A 6,612-nucleotide genomic window follows, 5' to 3' on the forward strand; every position below is an offset into this window, starting at 1 on the left:
TAGCTTCAATAATTCCTCTCTCTCTTTAAAACCTACCTGTCCTCTCATGTGACCTTTCACTCTCTCAGAGCAATGGATGCAGTCCACTCTGAGAGTCATGCTCTGTGTGTGTGCTAGAATTAAGGACCACAAGACACCCTGATGCTGTCCCTCCCTGATGGCACAGATACTTTGATGAGGGTTTTGTTGACTGAACATCAGCTCCTGGCTAATATGAGAGATTCAGGAATAGCTGCATTCAATGTGTGTAGCTATTACTGGGTGGGAGGTAAGGCTATTTCTAGCCTCCCACTATAAGGAACCATTTCTTATCCATTAGCTTGATCATGGCAGATAGTCAAAAATATCTCCCCGAAGAATAACCTATGGAATAGAAGAAAGTTATCCCAGATAGTCCTAAAGCATTGGACATTGCAAAGCAAGGCTTAGTTTTTGCTTTGCCATTCTAGATCCGTAAAGGCCACCTAAGTGAACAGCAGTACCTTTCCAAATGCTCACTATGGTAGGTCATGACTGGCCCATTAAGATGCTGGCCAAGGTGTCAATACCTAGCCAGCCTTGGCAGCTAGAGTTGGCTTTGCTTGAAGCAGGTGCCTGAAATAGCCTGGAACAGATGGAGGTTTGGGTGACTGCAATCCTGTCCTAAAGAGTGCCAAATCAAGACAGAATTGGCTATGTCTGTCAATTTCCAAACAGTAAGAGAAAAGACAAACTTCTGAACTAACAGAGGAAGCCACTGGGGCTAAGGGATGTCCTGAGAGTAAACAAGGGAGAACAGAAGAGTGCCATAAGTAAGCCTGAGAGTTAGAGCAAGATTGTGGGGATCTTGTTTTGTTTTGCTATCTGGAAGCCCTGTAAAGTACGGGCCCAGGTTAAAGGTTTAGGGCGTAGGAATGTAGGAACATCACCAAAAGTTGTCTATTCAAGAATGAACTAAAACTCCTCTAAAATGATACCTTATTATGAGAAATATCATTTAATAAGCATCTCTACTCAGTCCTCCAGGGTTATTGGCTAGCTCTTGTCCTTAATGATGTCATTTGGGAAAAGCCTTTCTGAAAGTCAGTGTCAATAACCAGTTAATGTTGGTGGGAAGTCTCAGCCATGTGGCGCTGTGGGAGCAGGGAAGGCAGCATACTCTGTAGACTACAACACTTGTGCAGGGCCAAGTTAACCTATTCGTTACTTTGTTCACTGTTGTGAAAATGCCTGATAAACACAATGTAAAGAAGGAACATTTGCCTCGGTTCACAGTGTAAGGGAGACAGCGCATCACGGTGGAGAAGGACAGGCAGCATGGCAGCAGGGCCATGAGACAGCTGCAGTCAGGAAGGTGAAAAAGACTACTCGGCTGACTTTCTCCCAGCTATGGGACTGTGTCTCCCACAGTAAAAAACAGATAATCCCTGCTAGGTTAAACACTCCCAGAAACATCTTGGTGATTCTGTGGTGACTGTAAATTACCACTCAACGAAGCCACTAATTCTGAGCCAATTCGTGGCACTGAAGAAGATAATACAATGCAAGCTAGACAAGACCAGATATCCACCCACTCACAAGGGACATGAGGTATAACTGTGTTCCTTAGGACTTGATGGTCCTTAAGGTTGAGCCTCTCGGAGACCATCTATTTTTGGTACCCGGAAACACAGAGCCACCTCCTCCAGTCAAAGCTGGCCACAGTCCCAGAAGAAAGATCCTGAAACTTGTATCAGACATTGATCTCTTCTTTGAGAAATATAAGGTCCACTACTAAAAGGAAACAATAAAGACCAAGAAGTACTAGAAAGGAAACTAGCTGGTCTCAGTACAAAGCTACGCTTCAGTCTTGGCTCATAGTCATGAGCAGAGGACGCTTGAGTGGTTTCTAAGGAACCCTGCTAGGTCCCTGGATCCTGATCTGCAAAATGCACAAAACAAAACACATTGTCTCCTCACAAGTCTATCCTGCCTACACATAAGATGTTGGAGACACTCAACAAAGCCAGAGCTTGTCTGTCACTAACAGGGAAGAAAAACCTGTGGTCCAAGGAAATTAAATGGCCCACTTACCCATTGTCTTAGTTTGAGCATCCCCAGAAATGTCCTTGAAATGAGCATTTGAGTGCAAACACCTTGTTTCAGACATGCCACAAAAGCTGTCAAAGTCGGAGAGTAGAAAAGAAAGCCAAGGAAGAAGGAAACCAGGTAAGAATGTTCTAGCAATCTGACTACCTCTGTGTGTGCCTGGAGGTTGATTCCCTGAAAAAAAATTGAAACATGAAGTCGATTGAAGACTTCTGCATTATTCCCTCCCCTTTAATGAGCCAACTGGGATAGTGATGTGCCAACCCTCAGAGCCACTGATTGAGGGCTTCTGGGGCAGATGTGGGCAGAGTGACCTTTCCCAGCTTATAAAGCAAAGCCTGCAGACAGTGGGAAGTCACAGTTAGAGGGTCAGAGCTAACTGAAATTGTAAGGCCCACAACACACATGTGGGCTTCAACAGCTAGAAATCAGCTAAGAGCGGAACTCAAGTTTGTCTGGCACCCTGTTCTGAAATGTCTCAGCACTTACAAGTCTCCTATCCTTGACAACCACTTTCTCCCAGAGTCTACTGGGCCAAGCTCTACAACCTGAACAAGCTTACTACTCGGGCTTGCAAGCCTAATATGTCCCTGGCATGACAATTCACAAATTTGAGTGTGCAGCACAGAGTCTCGTCCCAGGATATCAATTTGAAACAATACTCTGGCAGAAGGCAGAATGGCGACGCCTTAGCAAATACCACAGCAAGTGCCTGAGTCCAGCTGACAGGCCACTGGGCACTCAGTGGCATGCCGAGTGTACAAACAGTAAGCATCCCTTCTGGATCATAGAAGCGTGTATTTCTGGAAATGGTTCAAGGATCCCAGAGCAAAACACACCTAAGCAGTGCATACATCTCAAGCACACAGAAGTAGCTCAAACCCAAAGAGAATGGAGAATACCCACGACTGGAAAGAAACGGATACTGAGTATTCTTCACAGTGATAACGGATCACAGTAGGTCTGCCTGGTCATGACAGTTCAATAGGGGATGTACTGTGAAAAACGAAATATAATCCTTGTGTTATGGTGCTACAGAGAGGCTGAATGGGGAGCAAGGGAACCTTCCTCAAGCATTAAGGAAAATTCTAACTTCTTGGGTATGGACACAGATGTCAAATTCATCTTGGCCTTGTTGCTGCTATGTGGAATATATGACAGCAATTCTAAGACACGAGTTCTTTACATGTTGGTGCCTCTGAAGGTTGCATGCAGGTTGCGGTAATGGTGGCCTCCAGTCCCTCGCAGTCACATGGCAGCTATGGTATAACTGCAGTGCCCTCCAGGCCCCAGATAGCTCCAATGTCTTCACTGGTGCAGCAAGTTTAGTTACCATTTAAAATGCCTCGGAATAGAACAGCAAAGGCTAGGAATGTAGCTCAGCGACAGGGCATCTGCCGAGCAGGCATGAGACCTACAAATGAAAGTTGTCTGAAGGAAACTGCTCCTTCCTGAGCCTTCTGCAGACCGATCAGTTGACTGGAAATCAGTGGCTTTGGAGGATTGGACTGCTAATACGTCTACAGAAAGCTTATCTCGGCCTTCTACACCCTCTTAATAGCTATTTATTGCCCTCCTCGGTGGTGAGCTAACGTCTTTATGATCATTAGGTAAACTCTGGGATGTACAGATACCAACTCCCACCACCCAAATAGCTAAGAGTGCAATCAGATGGCATCTGACGCCTGTGGCGGAGATCTCCCTGCTTCCCTCCAACCTGCCTATCTGATGCTTCCAGCAATGGATTTAAAGTATTGAGATTTATGAATCTCCTTATTCTGTCCCTGTGAAAGCTTCGTGAAACTGCTTCCACTTTGGAACATGGATTGAGGGTAAGCTAAATCTGTGTTTCTAGGCAGTGTTCACTCATATTTGGCTTCAAAATAAACTATCTCTTATCCATTTGGAGGGAAGAATTGTGCATGTGTGCATGTGTGTGTGAGTGAGTGTGCGTGTGTGCGTGCGTGCGTGTGTGTGTGTGTGTGTGTGTGTGTGTGTGTGTGTGTGTGTGTGTGTGTTTTAAGAAATCCTGTACGGGGTTGGGGGACTTGCTCAGTGGTAGAGCACTTGCCTAGCAAGCACAAGGCCCAGGGTTCAGTCCTCAGCTCCGGAAAAGAAAAAAAAAATTAAAAAAAAAAAAAAGAAATACTGTACCATCTTCACCACCAAAAACAAAAATTTTAAAAAGGCAGACTAGCAAGGTATTGGTAATTACTGCACTTAATAGATTATGGGGACTCAATATTCTATTATTTCCACTTTTTATATTTAAACATTTCCATAATAGAAGGGAACAAATTCTTTAAAAGCTCACAGTGCTTTGACAGTGAGATGAAATGATTATTGTACTTTCAGAAAAGAAAGAGTTGAACGGTAGGATGTCGGTGTGGTATCAGTAAAACAAGTATTTGGCATTGAAGGATTAGCGGATATTTCAACACTGTCTTAGAAAATAGCAAGTAAGCAATTTCTAGGACAGTAACGCCTGCTGGTGGTTGAAGCCATGGGACCATAGGATGGGTCATGCAAAGCTATCATTAAGATCTTGTGCCACTAGATGGTCATAAAAATGAGTGGAAATCTGCAACTGATGGGGTGAGTGGGTGAGGTACATCTCCAGGATGAGGCAGAGACCTGGGATAAGGGAGATGCCCAAGAATCAATGGGCGTGGCCTTAGCTGTGACGCAGAGCATTGGCGATATGGAACCTGAAGAAGCCACTTCCTGTACTGAAGCAGGAACCCCGTGGAACAATAGAGACACCAACACACCCACAAAACTCTCAACCCAAAATTTATCCTGTCTACAAGAAATAGAGGCACGGGGGACGGGTGGAGCAGAGACTGAGGGAATGCCCACCAATAACGGCTCATTCTGAGATCCATCCCATGGGCAAGCACCAATCCTTAGCACTATTAATGACGTTCCGTTATGCTTGAGGATGTGGTCCTCTGAGAGGCTCCACCCAGCAGATGACTCAGACAGATGCAGACACCCACAGCCAAACAGTGGATGGAGCTTGGGGACTCTTATGGAAGAACAGAAGGGAGGCTTTGGGATCCCAAAGGGGATAGGAACTGTACAGGAAGACCAACAGAGTCAACTAATCTGGACCCCTGGGGCTCTCAGAGACAGAACCACCACCAAAGAACATACATGGGCTGGATCTAGGCCTCCCCTCACATATGTAGCAGAGATGCAGCTTGGTCTTCACGTGGGTTCCAAACAACTGGAACAGGGACTATCCCAAAAGCTAATGTACGTGGGGTATATTCTCCTAGCTGGGCTGCCTTGTCTGGCCTCAGTGGGAGAGGAAGCACCTAACTTCATAGAGACTTGAAGTGCCAAGGTGAGGTGATACCCAGGGGGAGCCTCACCCACTCAGAGGAGAAAAGGAAGGGACTAAGGGAAGGATTGTGGGAGGGGGTGACCAGGAGGGGTCAGTGAGAGGTATATAAGGTGACTAAGTAAAAAAAATAAATTAAATTTAAAAAAAGATCTTGCACCACTACTGGGCATTGAAGCTCATATCTGCAGTCCCAGCCTTAGAAGGCCGACACAGGAGATTTGCCTAGAACTCGAGACTAGAGCCAAGGATAAAGCACTTGCCGTATAAGCCTGAAGACATAGATTTAGTAGGGAAAAGATTAAACTTAAAGACAAAGAGATGAAATAGTAAAAGCACATGAAATCAGAAGCCCATGTCAGAAGGAGCCCTGAGAGAGAAAACTCTGGAAATCGCAAATTTCATGTGAGACCCTACAGCTCGCCCCAGGCCGTTTTAGACCCTCCACCTGCTGCTGTCTCAAAGACAGCAAACTGGTTCCATCTTGAGGACCAGCTCTGATGAGCTAGATGGGGAAGGATGGAGGAGCAGTAGCTAGGCCTTCCAGAAAGCATCGTGAGAAGGCTAAGTAAAGCCCACCAAGTCCCAAAGCACTGGAGAATTAAATCCCAGCCCATGAACCCCCTTCTAGCCAACGGGGCTGTGCACTAGGCCGGTGTCCCCAGGATTTTTTGAAATATATTCAAAACAGAAAGGGTCTCATCACACAAAATCTTGGCAACCCATCCAGCTTCTCTGGGCCACATAATACTCTCCGCGGCCATAAAAATAGATTGAATGTAGGCTTCTGATTCACAGCAGCCTATCCCTTCAACAAGGACAGCCGCGTAGAAATTTTCCATCCCAAATAAAGCACCACACACACACCTGATATTCCACCCCTAGGCAGGGAATTCACAGCAAAGAAATGAAATTTAAGTTGTAAAAAAATCCATATTGCTGCCTTGAAGAATGTCCACAGGAAATGTATAAGAGAGGTCCCTTCAGAGCTCAAATGGACTTCAGCCATCATCTCATTCCCCAAAATTAATGGAGGGATACAGGCAGGCCCAGATCTCAGGGCTCCTGGAGCCTGCTGATGACAAGGCAGGGGAAAGTGACAGATGCCTTCAACAGTCATTCATACCAGCCCTGTTGTCCTATCCCACAAACCTGGGAGAAAACTGGGTCAACTGGGAGCGACTACCCTAGCCACCCCC

Source organism: Rattus rattus, chromosome 6 (assembly GCF_011064425.1).
Source record: "Rattus rattus isolate New Zealand chromosome 6, Rrattus_CSIRO_v1, whole genome shotgun sequence".
NCBI classification, from domain to species: Eukaryota; Metazoa; Chordata; class Mammalia; order Rodentia; family Muridae; genus Rattus; species Rattus rattus.